Source organism: Ambystoma mexicanum, chromosome 7p (assembly GCF_040938575.1).
Source record: "Ambystoma mexicanum isolate Mex_15411 chromosome 7p, UKY_AmexF1_1, whole genome shotgun sequence".
NCBI lineage: Eukaryota > Metazoa > Chordata > Amphibia > Caudata > Ambystomatidae > Ambystoma > Ambystoma mexicanum.
Window position 1 is genome coordinate 495,809,938 of NC_090939.1, and position 16,736 is coordinate 495,826,673.

The window sequence follows — 16,736 nt, forward strand, 5'->3', positions numbered from 1 at the left end:
AAAGTGGTCATACAGGAGGTCAAGCAAAATCCCTGTACAGTTGAAAGCCTTTGACCTAAGAACTATAACGAAAGTAAGGGAAGTGAATCCCAGAAACATTGAAAGTATAAGTGAATGTGAAATTGGCAAGAGATAACCCAGAAGAGGGATGCTGACGAGAAGGGGGCAAGTCTAAAGTCCCAAGAAACAGTGTGTTGACAAGAGTGAACCCGGTCGAGGGATGTCCACTGGAACTGTTTAAACAGACATTGGGCCTCATTACAAGGTTGCTGGTATGAAATCTAATTTTCCCCGCATGCCGGTGCCAGGCGTGATGCCAGAAACTCCGGCTAATTCCATATTGGCGTGCAAGCGCATTCCCGGCATGCTGGAAACGGCGGCACAGTCACGCCGGAAATACCAACAAACCCCCCTGCATGTGATTAGGCAGAATCACATGCAGTACCCTTGGGGAACACTACATGCAATTAAGACTACAAGTGTCAGTACAATTTCATCTTTGGTACAAGCCAGTACTACACAGTAATGTGGTAGCAGTGGCTGAGCAGCCAGACTTATCTCAAGAGTAAAGTGAGCAGTAGAGCAAGTTACAAATACAGTGATTCAAACAAACATTTTCTCAAGGTTTCTTGGTAAAAGAATATACATTTATTTACACAGTCATTTGGAAAACATTACACTAGCAAGAGCAGCTCAATATCATATACTAATATGCTACAAATACACAACCAATAAGTTACTGAACAAGTTCAGCTCCCCTGAAGTGGGAGCAAAATGGCACTTCAGTTACTTTAAAAAGGGGTAAAAAGACAAGGTTATAAGAAGTGAAGCACAAATACTTTCATAGGCAGAGCAAAGGGTTTCAGTTAACTACAACCAGGAATTCAGTTCATAGGCCTGGGCCAAACTCAATGGTTCAGAGTCTTCGTATAGGAAAGCACAGTTCTGGTTGTAAACGGTTAAGTCTTTGCCACGGATCTTAGAAGAATTTGGTCAGACAAAAAGTTAGATGTTGGTTTAGGGAAGGACAAGCCTTCGAAGTCGGGAAAGTTTCACAAACTTTCACTGTGGGCGAAAAGATTTCCGTACCGCGTTTGCACAGTACCTTTAAAGTGAAGAAGAGCTGCAGCGGAGGCAGTTGTTCCTGGCAGTTCAAGCAGATCTTGCTGTTCCTGAGCTTCAGTTGTGGGGACAAGAAGGAGGACGTCGGGAGGTTCCTGCCCTGCCCAGGGAAGAGGCCACAATCTTGGCAAAATGTCGGTTTAAGGTGTGAGTGCCTTAAAGACCACAAACTGGTATCCTTCTCACCGGCTATCCGGTTTTCCACAGCATTCTGCAGGAAATTTGATCAGGAGGGGACGGTGTCCAGGCAGCTTACGGGTTGGCTGTTGCCACCAAACTCAAGGGAAGAAGTTAACCTTGAAGGGCTTCTCTGTAGATGGAATTTCAGGCAATTCGGACCTCCAGCAGGGCTTCACCTGTCGTCCAGGAGGTGCAGCAGTCGTCTTCCTTCAGCTCGTCTTCGGTTCTTTCGTTCCAGTAGTCGACTCTTCTTTGCAAGTCGCAGAGACCTGCTTTTAAAACATTTTCCCCCATTCATTCCAGCCTGGCTGTCACTCACACAGCAGGGTGGCTGTCCTTGCCGGACAGCCAGCCGGCCAATAACGCCAGAGTGCATTCAGGTCTCCTAGGAGACTAAGCACAGGGAGTTTCGGGCACCTCCCTCACATCCTGTCCACCCCAGACAGTCAGGCGCCAGAGGAGGGCTTCAGCACCGAAGCCCGCCAAAGGTCAACGAACAAAGGGACCAACTCTGGTTTGGCGTGCAGAGACAAACACAAGAAGGACCTTTCCAAAAAAAAATGGCGAAAAAAGTTGACCGGAGTCTGTTTTTACAGATAGGTCTTGGGCGCCATATTGAAAAACCTGGCTGACCCGATTTTTAGCTACCGTTGTTCGCTGTCAGGAAAAATCACAGTAGTTGATCTAAACCACTGCCAACAGCCATTTAAAGTAGGAAGGAGTAACATTTGACTGTTACGAGTGTGTTGCCCCGTGGGATGCCTGGCAAGCCCCTTGAGCACTCGATAGGAAGATAGTGTGTGCTGAGTCTGTAAATTTAAAGAGACGAGTAAAGTCAATTTAACTTTACATGTTCTGGGAGACAGTAGTCAGTCCCAGAGAAGGTATTTGAAACTTGGGAAGTCTGAAATACATCCCTGTGCCACTGCACTGAAGGTGCTGTGTGACACACAGGAGTTGGTTTAAAACTCCATAACTAAAGAACACAAATGTTAAACACATTGAAAATGAAAAGTTCAAAGTCCCAAAATATAGCAAAAGAGCTGGAGGGCTCTAAGCTAGAGGTAATTTAGCACTTGTGTGAGAATTCTCCCTAACCCCTCGCCCCCCCCCAAAATGTCAACACCGTCGTCCTCAGTGCCGGTGACCCCGAATCCGGCAACACGTTTCCAGAGCCACTGGCACCGGTAACAACGGTGCCGCAAATACCGTTACCGGAAATACAGTGTTCGCCAGATCAGGAAATCAGCTGGTGGCCATTACTAAAACACAGTCCATTGCAAACCGGTCACCACAAGCGACATACCACAATCCTGACCACAGAAACTCAACCTTAACATGGTATCAAGTGTCTGTGACACGGAGGCGCAAGCCACGCTTCAGTCGCAGGGAACAATGCCAGGATGCCTTATTTTTTTACTTTACTTTATGCAATTTGTAATGCGCTCTTTGGACTCAAGGGCATCTGGCCTCTGAGACATGATCACAGTGGGATAAGCCAACTATCCTCTAACAGCCCCGTATTGTTCAGTCTGAAGTCTGTTAGAATCCTGCTTCCAAAGGCCGACCAATAGACTACTGCAGTAGTCGATCTTTGTCCCGATTATGGCTCTAGCTATTGTTTCCGCATTCACTTGTGAGATGAGGGGTCTCAAATGTGACAGAACTTTGACATTGTAATCGGTAGCAGAGACAACACTGGCCACATGAGACCTTAAAGACAATGGGCCTCATTACGACCCTGGCATTAAGGGTTTAACGGCGCCGTAAAAGGTGTCGGCGCCGTTAAACCCTTAACGCCTGATTACGAGGTCCCTTTGCGGGACCCGACCTTAACGGCTGGTTTTTCCAGCCATTAAAGTAGGGACCCGCAAAGGGACTTTGGTGCTAATAACGGTACCTCAATTTGCGGTACCGTTATTAGCGCCTTCCCCATTCCCATTGAGCCCTATGGGTCAAAAATGGGAATGGGGAAGGGCCATGGCGGCATGGGGAATTACCGCCCCACCAACCTCGGAATGGGGTGGTAATTCCCCATTCCGCCATGGCGGACATCGGCATGGACCATGGTGCTAATAGCACCATGGTCCTCTGCCTGGGTCGTAATGAGGCCCAATGTCTGGTCGAGCATGACCCCCAACATTTTTTATTTAGTTAAGTGGGTGATAATGTCATCCCCCAACCTGAAAGATCTGTATGCAGGGTCCAGCTTGGCTATTGTAACTTGGCTGCTCACAATCCTCAATTCCTTGACAGCCCTGGTGCTGCAGCACCTCCAGGTGGCGCAGCTCCTGCGTGAGAGCGTCCAGACCAGTGGATGCCGTAATGCCTCTGCACTTGGCCACTGTACAGATGCTATAGTACCGATATCTAGGAGGGCACGAGAGGGGAACAGTGTTATGTCATCCATAGCCGAGGCAATGGCCATGTTCCTCCAGGCTTTCTTGGACCGATTGCCCACGGCACTCCCCCACGCACCATTCACAAGTACCCCGCATGATAGTTTGGTGCAGAGCAGCCCATCGCGGTGTTCAATACGGCTGGCCCGCTCGGCACACAGCTGCACGCCTGACCCGAAAAGGGGATGAAAATAGGCCATGGACACACACATGTGCGCTGTTTGTGACTTGTGCAAATCATCCTTGCCGAACATGACAGGAATTGTGTAGAGACAGTTGGGGATGGGGAGTTGGGAGGGATAGTTGGGGAGGGATAGTATTGCCATGTTATTTCGTTCCACATTTGTAAATATTTTCATAGCACAAATTACAGTTGGTGCTGCATAGAAATCATGACTGGACATTGCTTTTTCAGTGTAAGTGATTGATTTATTTACTTGCATTCCCCAGTGCTCTTCCTGGGTTGTGCCACGTGTGTGTGTGTGTCAAGTGATCAGAAATAGTGGCAAATAATTTCCTCTTGTGCAACACAGCCATCCATGCCATCACAGCGATGTACAATTGGCAGTTCTTCATCCCTCACATCCTCCTGTGCCTCTGGTGGGTGCATGTCCATGTCAAGGGGCATGGGGACGTTGCTCCTGCTACACATAGCACAGGTAAGGACTATCTTTCCCACCTTCACAGGGCTGTACATAAGTGCACCCCTCAAACTGCTCAGGCAGCGGAACCTCGCCTTTAACAGGCCAAATGTCTGTTCAATTGTACAAAGAGTATGGATATGGGCACGGTTGTACCCCTGCTCGTGCTGTTTGTAAGGTTGCCTTATGGGGGTCATCAGTCATGGCATCAGGGGGTAACCAGCATTACCTGCACAGGAGCAACAGAAAGTGTAGAATGTCATACTTGTGCCCATATCATGTTGGTACAGTCTGTATAGTGTTCACCAAACAATGCAAAATTGCACATTCAAAATGCTGGTTACGTAGCATTTGTCCTATTTTGGGTAGTAGAAATGCGCATTGTCAGTGTGATGGGATGTCCATGTATTGAATGTGTCATTTTGAGTAGGATCAGGATGATGTCAGGGATGTAAGTGCTAAATGCAATTGTGGCTTGTCCAGGTGTCAGTGTGCGAGTGCCATCAACAGGTGGCATTGTTTAACGGCCAGGAAAATAGTCTTCAGCCTGACGCAGCCGATGTGCCCGTCATGGCAGACCCTGCCGGGTGCCGCAGCCTAGTAGGCTTGGCTGACACGGTTAAGGGCGTTCATCTGCGTTGATATGTGCTTCTAAATTTATGTGACGTCTGTACATGCCTGAAGGCGTACTTGCATTCTGAGGTACATGACATGCTGCATGGGAGTGGTTGAACAGCTTCACTGGTTATTGCAAAATGATGGATGTTTACATATTCACTGACAGATACCATATGAGGAATTTGATGGATGGAGAAGGCAATGACAGCCTGATGACTGACATGAAGCAAATACGAATTGTCAATATGCGTGGTGGGTGTATGGTGTGCAGTCGCTTTGACATGGCCCATTCACAGCCACCATGACCTCTTACCCTTTCACTACAACACACACAAATGAGACTGATGTATGTGTTATTATTGTGTGAAAATGCAATAATTCTATTATGGCCATGTGTCTGAATCAGATATGTGTGGCTTATCATTTCAACTTCAGATTACATGCATTTGTGTAAATGCACTTCAAACAGTCAGGGGACCTGGCTAATTGGTGCGCGGGACACTAGTGGTATGTAGGTGGGGTGTTCTAATGCATAAGTATTATCGGTCTGTGCATAAGGTGTACTGGGTTTTGGTGATTGTGCTTGTGCTTGATTTTGTCACTTTGATGTGATGCATTCTGGTACGTGCAGTGCTTTTCATTTTGATGTACGGATTTGATGTGGATATGCATGCACATGATCATTTTGTTCAATTGAGACTCGCCTCCCTGCCTCCTCAAGTAGTAGGCCTGCATGCTTGGCCTCTAGCTCCAGTACTTCTACTGCTACTGCTAGCATGGTAGTGTTGGAAGGGGTGTGTGGTGTGGGAGTGGTACTTTTGTGCGTTTGCAGTGCTCATTGGGGCCACCTGGGCTGTATTTGGATACCTGTGGCATGTTTCTACACACCTGACTCTACTTAACGCCTGGTCTGCGATGCCAGTGTTTCCGGCGCGGTGGTGACGGTGCTACCGTGCGTGGAGCTCGGAATAAGCACTTACTAACGCCATATAGGTGCCTCAGGCACACAGACACGTCTCTCTGCAGATTCCCGGCATGGTGTTGCCGGATATGGTGGATCACTTGCGGTGACGTTGTTACCGGCATTGCAACTCAAAGTATGCCGGACCGGAAAAAGGTGCCGGTACGGAGCGACCGGCACTGCTATTTCCGGACCGGCATACTTGTAATGAGGACCATTAAGATTTGTGAGTGAAGGAAAAGCCATAGTGAACCTGGTGGAGGGAGGCTGAAAGTAAAGAGGGATCTGCTCCCGGAAGAGGGGATCCCAGGGGTGAATCCATCACCTGAGAAAAGCCATAGTGAACCCGGTGGATGGAGGCTGAAAGCACAGAGGGACCTGCGCCCAGAAGAGGGGGACCGTTGGGATGAATCCATCACCTGAAAACCACATAGAACAGAACTTTGTGTTTGTTTATTGTTTTGTTATTTGAAAACCTATCAGCGGACCAGGAGACATAACAACTGAGGCCCTGATATTGTTAGGATATTTTTTGGTTCTAAGCCTGGAATAGGGAGATCTAGGGGGTAAAAAGTAATCACCCAACACTATGAGGAACAAGGGTCAGCGCTCAGAAGAGGGAGGCCAAGGGGTGAAGAACCCTCACCCTAAGTAAAACCAAGAACCAAACTTTCATTTTGGTGAAGGAACTTTTGTTTTGTTATTTGAACACATCAGGCCCTCGAAGGCATGAGACTTTCAAGGGAAAAGAGACTTGGCCATCGAGGCTCCCGGTGAACTGGAATAGAACTGTCGACTTGTGCTGAAGAAGCTCGAGCGTATTCTGTGCTCCAAAATCCCACCTTACCCGTGCTCAAAACACGGGGACGGAAGATCCAGGCTACTACATCCTGACATATTTTGTGAACACTTATTTCTTTACTTGAGAACTATCCCACACCCTTTTTTATTAGTGGTAAGGTTTGGCAATATGTTTCTTAGTATTGGCCCTTTTTATTTGACACAACGCCACTAGGACTGCCTTATTTTTATTTGATGGTTGGCGCTTGCTCACATCTTAGATTTAGGTTTAGTTTAGATGTTTTTCCACTCGCAAACATTGTTTAATTAAAACCCTTGAACTGTGATCACTTGTGTCTGTCTTTACTGTTGCCACCATGAGTTCCTTACACATGGTGTCAGAAGTGGGATATGATTCAACTGATCAAAATTGAAAACCTATGGTAATAATTGTGGTACCACCAAAAGGGGAGAATAGAATAGTTGATCTCCAAGACTCTGAATGCGTATCCACGTTGAAAGAGGTATTATCATCCCAATTAATTATTCCATCTAGTCAACAGCCTCTATTCTTCAAGACTCAAGTTCTACGAGATACCCTTCCTTTATCGCACTATAACATTCAACCCTGGGACCGAAAAATTCTAAACGTTTTGCCGGTCTTTTTTTTCATTAGACCTAGTGTACTAAATCCTTCTCCCTCTGAACCTTTTTTTCTTGGTTTTCAGTCTTTATCAGAGGCGGGACCATCAGGGTTCCAAATCAATCTATCCCAATTCACTCCTTCGACAGACTCAGAATCAGAGGACTCCGAAGATTTTGAAACCTTATCCGAAGTAGTTGAGAGTTGTTTCTTCTCTGATTCAGACACTACAGAGGGAACCCTTAGACCCCCCAGAAGAAATGGCTGACCTAACCAATATCATTGCCCAATGCGGGGCCCATCAGATACAAGCCAAAAACAGGCTCCAAGAGAATTTAGCCAAACTCATTGAATGGCAAGCAAGCCCTTCCCTACCCCAAGGCGTACTCCAACCATATCTCAAAGACGAAGATTTGGGAAACTTTTTTCTAAACTTCGAACGCCGGGCTGAACAACTAGGGTGGGAAAAGAACCTCAAAAGATGCTATTTGGGACCTTTGCTAAGAGGGGAACTCCAAACATCCTATCAGCTACTTAACCTTGCACAAGGAGCCTCCTTCCTGTCCATCAAGGAAGGCCTATTAAAAAGAGTAGGGCAAACCTTCAATTTTTATCAGCAGAAATTAGGAGCCGTTAGGTTGAACACGGGAGAAACTCCTTTAGACATGGGTGAACGGGGGGCGTGGCTTGGCGCCATGGTTGGTGGCATGGCTCCGTAGAAGCTCCCACCTCATCCCAGCTGCCGACAGCATTTACGCTGGCTAAACTCTGTGTACAACTCCAATAAACTGCAGATGGAGTAAGGAAGGGATGGTGCTTCAAAGGACGCAAATATAGGGCACTAGACCCCTTTCTTCACCTGCAACAGACCGTCGTCGCAGGCACCAGGATCTGGTGAATCTGGAGATGGGAAAATGGCGGCCACATCGCATCCTTCTGGAGCTCCAAGTTCTTCATAGTTTGAGAGGTGAGGAGCCGAAATGCCCAGGCTCTCTCCAAGCTTCCAGCAATCAACAAGAAAACACCCTCCAATGCCTAATCATCAGCAGAGCTGGCGGTCGGGTCCCGGGAGCAGCGGCGACCTAGGTGGGGTCGTAATCCCCCAACGCGCTTAGCATCTCCTGGCAGCAGGTGCAAATTGGGCACGAATTGGGACAATAACTCAGTTCGGGACCGAGACCTGCAGGATCCTAGCCCGGATAGCAGCTCGCCAGTGGTTTGAAACTTGCCGACGACACAGGAGGTCGTTCCGCTCTTACGGTGGTGGTGGATCCCGTGCCGGCTCTTCGGACAACTGACATAACTGAATCAGAGTGCTGCTGCCCCCCGGGCATTGGCTCCCGACACCCCAAGGAGCCACCGTATCGCAGTAAGTCTGCCGCCTAACAAGCGTGGGGTTCCCGCCTGAGTCACAGCTAATGATATAAACATGGTGGGTTTGCAACTTGGGAGCTGCACCGCCAAACAGTGTTCAATTTAAGTCCAGGGGATGCGAAGGAGCCGAATTTGACAGTGGGGGTTCGAGCATCACGGCTAGGCAACACTCTTCGCCATAGAGGGGTCTCCAACCCTACGATGTTACAACCAGCCCAGCTCAACCGGAATAGTGGGAGCGCAGGTGCACCAATTCATCCCTGTTGGCCCGTTCAATCCGCCACACAGCACTGCTCCATCTGGACTGTATCTTATCCAGTAAGATAAATGTGCACAGTGCAGAGCTGTCACTAACAATACTCACCTGCCTGACCATATGTTGCGTGGCGGGCTGATGGAACAAGGCTCCATGGTCACTAGATCTACAGCCCAGCCAAATGGGAGTGAGCTCAGAACTGCTCTGTGAAGCCAGCTGGAAGGAAGAGTCGGGGCAATCAATGAAGGAGGAGTAAGGCTGCGGTCTTCTTGTGATCGTCCTCACATCACGGCGGCCTGCATCGGAGGTTACGGTTAAGACCAAGGTGGAAGTAGCTTACGCTCCTTGGCTCCAGGCACCCCACTCAAGCGACAAAAACCACAGGACAGACAACCCCAAAGAGCCCCCTGAGGAAGAAAAGTGATCCGACTAGCAGCCCCAGCCCAGAGCCAAGACCCCCTAAATTGCAACAGTCAGAGGTGTGCTAGCGAAGGAGTCCTAGATCCCAGAGATTCTGGGGTAAAGCATGGCAAAAAGCGAGAAAAATACCAAGCAGGTTGACATCTCCACACTTATGAACCAAACCAATCCCGAAAAAGCAAAAAAGGGGGAACATGTAGAGTCGCAGTCTACCGAATCTTCATGGGCATGTCATGACCCTTGCCCCTGGCCCTCACTGACAAGTCAGCCTTCCAGTTAGGGCCAGGTCAAAGGCCTTAAAACCTCATCCAAGACTCTCTTGGAGTCAGTCCTGGCACCTTTGGCGCCAGGCTCATAACCATCATGAAGACCAACATTAGAATGGGACTATTTACTTGGGACTATTTAACTTGGGGGGGTTCAGCCAACATGGAGGCACACACATAGCTCAGTTACAAGGAACTGAGCTATGCGGTCTAGGCTTTTGGGTGTGGCAGGCCTGGGACTACTTTACCTGGACTACTTTGGGTGTGGCAGGCCTGGGACTATTTTACCTGGACTACTTTACCTGAGACTATTTAAACCACACTCAAACAGCAGAACATGCTTTGCGTTATTCTGCTGTGGGCAGCGTAACGCTCATGGGTCCAGTTCTTTGATGCCAGCTTACCTGAAACCAAGGACCTGCAGAGAGAGAAAGAACACTATGAAACTTACCTGGAACAGTATCCTGTCTTCAATCCATCTCTGACTTCAGTTCCACTCACCTGAAGGTACAAACTCCAACATCCTGCACTGCAGGCATCCTGGAATACCATAACCTGGAAAGAGGAGAAAGAAAGACAGCATTAGTAAGCGTTTACTCACGTTTCCTCCCGAATGAAGAAAGCCACACAATTCTTACCTGGGTAGTCATCTCCTGGTCAGTATCATTGCTGGAACATTACGGCGCTCGGCGAGGAACATCGCAACCTGCAAGGAGAAAAAAGACACAGGTTAGCAATATAAAAGGCGAAACAGCGCATCGCGCATTACTCAACGGACAGCATCGAGCACACTGCGCTTTCGCCTACCGGCCCATGCTCATCTTCAAACTGCATGACAATGCCAAAATACCTTTCGATACCTAAAAGGAAAGAAGCAAGACATTATTATTCAAACTAAGAGGAACATAGGAACTGCATATAAAGACTGTAAAGCAGCAAACCTATGGAGTCGCAGCAGGCCTGGATTCCCACAGGGGGGCTTGCACCAGTGAAGTAACTAGGTTGCTGCTCGCCCCCCACATCTACGCACCCCTGCCACGAGGAGCAGGATGGAGAATCCACCTCTTACAATATTAAGGTGAGGAGAAGGCCCAAGGGGGAGGAAGGAGTTGAGGCCAAGGGAGGTGGGAAAACATAAAGACAATCTGGTATTGAATCCAGCTCTCCTATATTGCAGACCCATCTTTAACCAGAGGCCTTACCAAGGGACCGGGAGAGGGTTCCAGAGTGCAAATCATCCAACCAGGGCTGGGTGGCGTCACCGTTGATACCAGGTGAGCGTAACAGAATGCAAAGCCTCAATAATATTATCCACCTGGGCGCCATGGAGACTTCAGAGACTGACCAGTTAGTTCAGTTGTTGGGACAATTATGCGCTGAAGTACATTCAGCCAGGAAAGAAACCAACGCTCTTAGGAGGGATTTGATTGTTACTAAGGATCGTACCAGCGAAATAAGTAGACAATTGCTCCAATCACAGGCAGGACAGACCCCATTGCCTGGTAACATTCCGCCTACACCTGTACCAACTTCTTCCACCAATCCAGTACAAATAACCCTTCCGGGGAAGTTCCTTTAGCTCCACCTGAACGATTTACAGGGGACCCCAAGAAGTACGCAACATTCATGAACCAGTGTTGTCTTCATTTCCTTTGCAGACCTGGGGCTTTTCCTAACAATCAAGCGCGGGTTGCTTTTGTCTTGTCATATCTGAGTGGCAGTGCTGCGGATTGGTCGGTACCATTGGTAAGTCAGGATAACCCGTTGTTACATGACTTTGGGGGTTTCCAGATGGAAATGGAAAATCTCTTTGCTCATCATACCCAAGGCCAAGCATTAGACAACAAACTTTTGTCACTCTGTCAAGAAAGTCAAGACTTGCTTACATATATAGCAACATTTAACAGACTAGTCGTTGAAGCTGGGTGGCCTGAGGAAAAAAGGACCACACTATTTCATCGGGGTCTACGAGGGGAACTAAAGGATGTCCTTGCTCAAGTGGTTAACCCACCTAAAGACTGTGGAGAATTCATCAACCTTGTGGTGCAATTAGATCACAGATTACAAGACCGAAAAGCGGACCGGATAAGGTTAGACACTCGAGCTGTGTATGTTGAGTCAAAGGATAATGTTCCACGTACATTGGAAAACACGGTAGAACCCATCCAAATCGGAGGTGTATGGCCCCCTTTGACTAAAACTGAAAGAGGCAAGAGAAGGCAACAGCAATTATGCTTATATTGCTGAAAATCAGGCCACTTCCCCAAAGAATGTCCAGTGAAACCACCAAGGAGAACTGTTGGAGCCACAGAGAAGGAAGATAATAACAAGGAGTCGGAAAACTACCAAGCCCGGCAAGCGTAGAGGTCCGCTTGTCGAGCGAGAAGGATGAGCCACAGACCTCACACTTTGTATTAGCAGTAATTTTGATCAATCACCAACAACCGTCTCGGATGCATGCTGTCGAAGCATACATAGACAGCGGAGCAGTTGGGAATTATGTAGACCAACATCTGGCAGCAGAGATGGGGCTTCCCTTATGCTCTAAGTCGACTACTGAAAAAGTTACTACTATTGATGGGACAGAAATAGCTTCCGGACCAGTAACCCAATGTACAGCAGCACTAACCCTACTGTGCCAGGACGGACACCGAGAATCTATTGCATTTGATGTCATCAAAGCTCCTCGGTTTCGACTAATCTTAGGGATGCCATGGTTGGTAGCTCACAACCCTCTAATAGATTGGTGTGCCAAGAAGTTGGCCTTTTCCGATGATTGTGCTCACACCTGTTATTACCAAGAAAAGGGGAAAACAGACTTATGTACATCTGCTACTCCTAGTACGGCGGCAATTGTACAAGGTGGGACTAGTTCTCTACCAAATGAATACCAAGATTTTCAAGACATGTTCCAGAAAGAACACGCCAATACTCTACCACTGCACAGGCCCTACGATTGTCAGATCGACCTCATACCTGGTGTGTAAATTCCTTGTGGTCAAATCTATGCACTTACTGAACCAGAAAACCTCCATTTGAAATCTTATCTTGATCAGTACCTGGCAAATGGATTTATCCGGCCATCTAAATCACCGGCAGCCAGTCCCTTATTCTTCGTACCAAAGAAGGAAGGAGATTTGAGGACTTGCATCGACTATTGCGCATTAAACCAGATCACAGTAAAAAAACGTTATCCACTGCCCCTTATTCCTGAATTATTGGATCAAGTCCAAGATGCCCAAATCTATACCAAACTGGACCTTAGGGGGGCGTACCATCTAGTTCGAGTGAAGAAAGGAGACGAATGGAAAACCGCCTTTCGTACCAAATACGGCTTGTATGAATACCAGGTAATGCCTTTTGAACTTTGCAACGCTCCTGCTGCATTCCAGTACTTTATGAATGATGTTTTGCAGGAGTTAATCGACGTTTGCACCCTGGTTTACATTGATGACATCTTAGTGTATTCTGCTACAAAAGAAGACCATGTCAGGCATGTCCGCTCCGTCCTTACTAAACTCTGCCAACATAAACTTTATGCTAAACTTGAAAAATGCTCTTTTCATGTCACCGAAGTGGAATTCCTCGGTTTTATCCTCACACCAAAAGGTATCAGAATGGATAGGCACAAGATAGATGCCATTCTTAACTGGCCGTCACCAACTTCATTTAAAGGAATCCAGAGTATGTTGGGCTTTGCAAACTTTTACAACCGATTCATCCCAGATATTTCCGAAATAGTGCATCCAATTACATCACTATTGAAAAAAAACAATAAAAAGTCCCATTGGACCGAAGAAGTAGAGAAGGCCTTTCAAGAACTTAAGAAAAAATTCACTTCTGCTCCAGTTCTACGGCATCCTCACCCAGACCTCCTTTATATAGTTGAAACAGATGCCTCTAGCATGGCTATGGGAGCTGTTCTCTCACAAAGGGACCCAGGAATTGGCCAGTTACACCCTGTGGCCTTCTGGTCACGAAACTTCTCACCTCCCGAACTCAACTATGCTATCACAGACAAAGGACTCTTGGCTATAAAATCAGCTTTCAGAGCATGGCGGCACTATCTCCTTGGTGCTAGACATACTGTCACGGTCATAACTGATCATCGAAAACTGCAATACCTAAAAACAGCAAAGGCTCAATCATCCCAACAAATGCGGTGGGCTCTTTTCTTCGCTGAATATGACTATGTGATCACCTACCGGCCAGGAGTCCGAAACGGAAAGGCTGACACCTTGTCCTGCATGGGTGTTGATGAAAAGGTATACATAACTCCAGATCCAGTAGCCATCATTCCAGAAGACAAACTCATGGGTTTTACGACAACATTGACACAGGGTGAACTCCAAAACAAGATCCAACTCTTAATGGATCCCACTTTCTCACAAGAGCGGTGTACTCAAGGAGAACATTACACCATTAAAGACCAGTTACCATATTTTAGGAACCGTCTATACTTGCCAAGTAAAGATTTACAAGAGCAGGTTATTTTGGGTTATCATGACTCCCTGATTGAAGGTCATCCTGGAATTGCCAAAACTCTAGCTAAAGTAAAACAAAACTATTGGTGGCCCACATGGCGTAAAGACATCACACAATTTATCCAATCTTGCGGTGTGTGTGCACAAAAAAAGTCTCAAAAGCAGAAACCAGCTGGTCTTCTCCAACCATTGGAAATTCCTCCCGCACCATGGCACACACTGTCCCTTGATTTCATTACAGATCTACCTTCCATTCAAGGATTCAACATCATATTAGTAGTTGTAGACTTGTTCTCTAAAATGGCACACTTTATTCCTTTTAAGGGTCTTCCAAATGCATCCAATTTAGCAAAAGTATTCCTGGAGGAAATCGTACGGCTACATGGCTTTCCATCAGTCTTGATCTCAGATGGAGGTAGTCAGTTTGTATCCAACTTCTGGAGGAAATGCTGTTCAATGGCCCAAATTGACATTTGACTATCCACAAGTCACCATCCTCAAACAGATGGCCAAACAGAAAGAACAAACCAAACCCTCGAGCAATATGTACGTTGCATGTTACATCAAGTGGAAAGAAATTGGAAGGACTTGTTATGGATAGCTGAATATGCCTATAATAATTCATTACACACCAGCACTGGACAAACCACTTTCTACACTATGGGCCTCATCACGACTTCGGTGGTAACCCTTAAATCCGGCGGTAGCGGTAGCGCTATTACCGCCGGATTTAAGGGTCCGCCGAATCAGGGCTTCGGTGGATTTCGCCCCAGCTCTGAGCTGGGGGGAAATCCGCCGAAAATTTGCGCGATTAACGCCGGCGGGAAATCCGCCGGCGGTATTAGCGTGAAGATTCCCCATTGAGCCCAATGGTGAATGGGGCATTCCCGAATGGTCTCAGTGGGGAATGGGGACTTACATTACCGCCGAACTCGTGATCCGGCGCTATTAGCGCTGGGGAGTTCGGCGGTAGGGCTAATACCACCTGCTCTAATAGCGTTACCGTTACCGCCCAAGTCGTGATGAGGCCCTACATATGGTAGACATCCACGTACTTCAGAATTGGATCTGCCAACCCCTTTGGAAATGCCAGCGGTTAAAGCCCTACATACGACTATTTCCCAAGCCTTCAAAGAAGCAGCAGAACATTTACTCCAAGCCGGAAACAGACAAAAGAAATTCGCTGACCAACATCGTAGTAAAGCCCCCGACTATCAAATTGGAGACAAGGTCTGGTTAGTATCAAAATATGTGCCCATAAAAGGGACTCAGACCTTTCGTCCCCAATATCTGGGACATTATTCTATTGAATCCATAATAAATCCAGTGGCAGTTAAAGTATCCCTACCATCCACTATGCAGATTCATCCTGTGTTTCACGTATCACTCCTGAAAACGGTACAACCTGGTACTCGGGTTACAACACCAACAAAACCAGTTTTAGTTGACGGAGAACCAGAGTTTGAAGTAAAGGATATCCTAGACTCAAAATACACCAGATCCAAACTATACTACTTAGTTGATTGGAAGGGATACGGCCCTCAACAGATCATGGGAACCTAGTGAATACATCCATGCACCTCGCTTAATTAAAAAGTTCCATCAGAATTACCCAGCCAAACCAGGACCAGGCAGAAGTGCCACCGTGAGAGGGGCCTTGGGGGGGAGTGCTGTCATGACCCTTGCCCCTGGCCCTCACTGGCAAGTCAGCCTTCCAGTTAGGGCCAATTCAAAGGCCTTAAAACCTCATCCAAGACTCTCTTGGAGTCAGTCCTGGCGCCTTTGGCGCCAGGCTCATAACCATCATGAAGACCAACATTAGAATGGGACTATCTGCTTGGGACTATTTAACATGGCGGGGTTCAGCCAACATGAGGGCACACACATAACTCAGTTACATGGAACTGAGCTATGCGGTCTAGTCTTTTGGGTGTGGCAGGCCTGGGACTACTTTACCTGGACTACTTTGGGTGTGGCAGGCCTGGGACTATTTTACCTGGACTACTTTACCTGAGACTATTTAAACTGCACCCAAACAGCAGAACATGCTTTGCGTTATTCTGCTGTGGGCAGCGTAACACCCACCGTGTCCAGTTCTTTGATGCCAGCTTACCTGAAACCAAGGACCTGCAGAGAGAGAAAGAACACTACGAAACTTACCTGGAACAGTATCCTGTCTTCAATCCATCGCTGACTTCAGTTCCACTCACCTGAAGGTATGAAATCCATCATCCGGCACTGCATGCATCCTGGAATACCATAACCTGGAAAGAGGACAAATAAAGACAGCATTAGTAAGCGTTTACTCACGCCTCCTCCCGAATGAAGAAAGCCACACAATTATTACCTGGGTAGTCATCTCCTAGTCAGTATCATTGCTGGAACATTACGGCGCTCGGCGAGGAACATCGCAACCTGCAAGGAGAAAAAAGAAACAGGTTAGCAATATAAAAGGCGAAACAGCGCCGCGCATCACGCATTACTCACCGGACAGCATCGCGCACACAGCGCTTTCGCCTACCGGCCCATGCTCATCTTCAAACTGCATGACAATACCAAAATACCTTTCCATACCTAAAAGGAAAGAAGCAG